This window comes from Prosopis cineraria, unplaced genomic scaffold, assembly GCF_029017545.1.
Source record: "Prosopis cineraria cultivar Desert tree isolate PC_DT_omini unplaced genomic scaffold, ASM2901754v1 PC872, whole genome shotgun sequence".
Lineage (NCBI taxonomy): Eukaryota > Viridiplantae > Streptophyta > Magnoliopsida > Fabales > Fabaceae > Prosopis > Prosopis cineraria.
The window spans coordinates 1-3,784 of record NW_026556197.1 but is presented as its reverse complement, the minus strand read 5'-3'; the positions used below and the strand labels follow the sequence as shown (position 1 = coordinate 3,784).

The window sequence follows — 3,784 nt, the reverse complement described above, 5'->3', positions numbered from 1 at the left end:
CTTCAGCACAATATGTTGAAGTTGGACATATAAACCCTTTGAATTTTTAGTTGTTGACATTTCATGTTAGCCCAAAACAAAAAAGTTGTCTACTTTTTTGCATGACTAATTCAATTGATGCATGCCAAGGGCTAGTTATATTAAGGAGACAATTCAAGCCACTACAGACAATTTCTAATTTTAACAAAGCAACGGACTTTCCCCCAGAAGTTGTGCTCTTTTGGTTGAGATTCAAGCTTCTGTTTGTAAGGAAGGGGTAAGATTTTGTTTAGTGTTTATATAAAGACCATTATATTATTATGTGTGGCTTTTGATCACATGGTTTTCAACTTCGCCTGTATAATCAACCTGCGATGCAGCTACTGCAATAAGATTCTCCATCAAAATTTATTTTAGATGTCATGCTGGAAACTAACATCAACAAAGGCTAAAAAACTTAAGCAGAGAAATTTTCCTTTTGCCTTTCCGCCATGTCAAACTCACCTTTTACCTCTCACTCTGAAAATGTGTTCATGCTTTCTGTCCTATGGCAGCTACTCTATCTGAACTGAGTCTTACTTTAGCAAGAAACTATCTTCACAGGGCTTTCCAGTTTGATCATCCAATATTTACTCTTCCATTCTAACTCTAATATTTACTGTGCTCACTCTGTCTTCTGCAAGAGCCTGTGAATTATTATCAGATATCAAATAGTTTGAGTTACATATAAAGGCCAAAAATGAAGTTTGGGAAAGAATTTGAGCACAAATGGTGCCGGAATGGAAGGAAGCATACATGGATTATAATTACCTGAAGACCCTTTTGAAAGATGTCCAACGCTACAAGAAGAGAAGCCAGCCGCCTGCAACTCCAGGAGGCCTAAAGAGAAAGCTTACACTCTACAGGGCTTTTAGTGGACTCATTCATAGACAAACCAACCAGTCCATGGATCCCTATGAACAAGAAATTGAGAGCCAGCCCATATGGTGAATTCTGTGCAACGCGATGGATCTGCTAGCTACCAAACTACTTTTCTGATGGCTGCAGAAGAAGGAGGAGAATTTGAGTTGGTATACTTTAAGAGGCTGGATGATGACTTTAACAAAGTGGACAAGTTTTATAGGTCTAAAGTAGAAGAAGTGATGAAGGAAGCTGCTACGCTGAATAACCAAATGGATGCTTTGATTGCTTTCCGGATAAAAGTTGAAAAACCCTCTAAATGGTTCAATAGCTCCGTGGAGATGACTCGTCTTGCTTCAGATGTTGCAACTTCAGCAGCTGCATTATCATCTTCCACACCCAGAGGGGCCAAATTGCACGGTAAGCTTTTTCACCTTTCGGTTTCACCACGACTTGCCATCAATCCTTCTGTGTTGAAGTATTTTATAGCCTGTAGGTACATTGGATTGGATTCACAAATTTCAGCGAAATTCTAACTAAAAATGTTTTCAAGATCAGATCAGTAGATACTACCTCAAAGTTTTTTGGTTTGATTGTAGTAAATTGCTATCATTAAATTAATATATGATTACGTTTAGTTAATAAAAAATATCATAAAAAAATAGAAGACTGGTTTTATCCACTGGACTAGACTAGGGTCTGGTTCGTTGATTCTTTGTCCAAACTAATTGGTCCCATCGGATTTAATAACATTGCTAGTTACTAGTTAGGGTAAAACTCAGCATCAATTATTGCTTGATCATCTCAGAGATCAAATTGAGTCTGCAGAACGGTCATGAAGTTTGCTCAATGATTTAATCTTCCACTTCTTAAACAGGAAGTGTTACCAGGCCCATGGAGGCAATCATGAGGACAACATCCCATATGGAAAATCAGATGACTCTAGTGAGAAAAAAGATGATGAAATTCAACTTAATAGCCAACGGCTTCGGACAGATAAGGACAAAGATAACAGGGGTGCCAAAACCAGCTCGCTTGGAAGTCCTTAATCATGTTCGATTGAACAACACTCTTGAGACTCCTCGCTCAACCATAAAAAGCTTCCTAAATTACTCTAAACAGACAGAGCTGCAATTCAACAGAAAGAATTTGAAGAAGAAAATTGAAGAACAACTCAAGCGAGCTTTCATTGAATTCTACCGAAAGCTTCGACTTCTAAAGAACTACAGGTTATACACACTGGCATTTTACTTTTTAAACATCACCAAGTAGTTTCCTTAATATTTCTCCTTAACTTCTGTGTACTCGTTAATTAAATAGTTTTCTGAACACACTGGCATTTTCAAAGATCATGAAGAATATGATAAGGTACTCCTCATTTTTATAAAGCTACAGGTTGGCACAGAAGAAAACCCAGGAAATTTAATTAGCCCCTCTCCTTCTTTCACCATACACGGCAGATTACATCAAGAAGAGCAGCAAAGCTTATGTGAGAATGGTTGATGACTCCTACCTTTGTAGCTCTGATCAGGTGGGACTTTTGTACGGAAATAAAAAATCAAACTCGACATCATCATACCCTAAAGCAGGTCAATAGGAATTAGCAGACTAAAATCCTTACAAGGTATGATTGCTCTCAACTTTCCAATACAGGTCACCAGGCTTATGGAGACGGTGGAGAAAACATTCATTAAACACTTCTCAAACTTCAATCGTAATATGCATTGATCCTCCTCAGACCAGCACAAACTAGAGCAAGACATAGAATAACATTTCCACGGGTAAGAATCAAGATTTTTTGTAGTTCAAAAAATATAAGCACAAGAACATATGTAGTCTTTGATTTCTTTCCCGTGACATTTTCTTCTGTTTAAATTTTCAGGTTTTTTCTGCTGGCTTCACAGCAGCACTAGTTTTAGCACTTACTCTGATCATCCGAGCCCGCAAAATTATGAATCACCAGGGAGTACTAAGTACATGGAAACCATGTTTCCTCTTTATAGGTAGCCTTATTATTCAAGCTATAATTTGCTGAGATTTTATTTCAAAAGCTCATAGCTTAATCCAAAGAAAAAAAGCTTACACTTATGCTTTACCCTGTTTTAAAACGTTCCTGCAGTTTGTTTGGATTCATAGTTCTACATATGTTTATGTATGCTGCTAATATATTCTTCTGGAGGCGATACAGAGTAATCAGTCATTCATTTTTGGTTTCAAGAACGGATCTGAGTTGAGCTACCTTGATGTTCTCCTCCTAGCTTTTGTCCTTGCAGCATTGGCACTAGCCAGTTGTACTTGCTAACCTTGACATGGAGATGGATCCGAAGACAAAAGATTACAAAGTCTTCACTGAACTTATTCCGCTGCTGTGGTTTCTTGTACGACAATTATGCTTAATCTGAATTCACTGGATCTTCATTCAGCTTCTAAACTTACATGATGATGACTTCATTTCTTCCCCTACAGATTGTAATTGCGATTTATTCATTCCCTTTCAACATGATGTATCGTTCAAGCCGTTTTTTCTTTCTCACATGCCTGTTCCACTGCATCTGTGCTCCTCTCTACAAGGTAATATGGTGGAACACTAAATTACCAAATACTCCTGCTAACTGAATTCTATTCTTCGCTGGAAAAAATCCATCTATGCCATTTCCAATGTTCCATAGGTCACGCTTCCAGATTTCTTTTTGGCGGATCAATTTACAAGCCAGGTTCGTTAGAAACAAAAATTGATATCATAGTGCCTTAGCACTTCACGTATCCTTCATTCATGTTTATGCACCCAGGTTCGAGCACTAAGAAGTTTAGAGTTCTACATTTGCTACTACGGTTGGGAGATTTCAAGCACAGACAAAACACTTGCGACTCAAGTAGCTATTCAAATCATTTTCCTTCATTGTTG

At 37.8% G+C, this 3,784-nt stretch overlaps 1 pseudogene; it reads left to right on the top strand.

Annotated features, from left to right (window-relative positions):
- The first annotated feature begins 718 nt into the window (after window positions 1-718).
- LOC129298643 (phosphate transporter PHO1 homolog 3-like) lies at window positions 719-3,752 on the top strand (annotated as a pseudogene).
- Window positions 3,753-3,784: the final 32 nt, after the last annotated feature.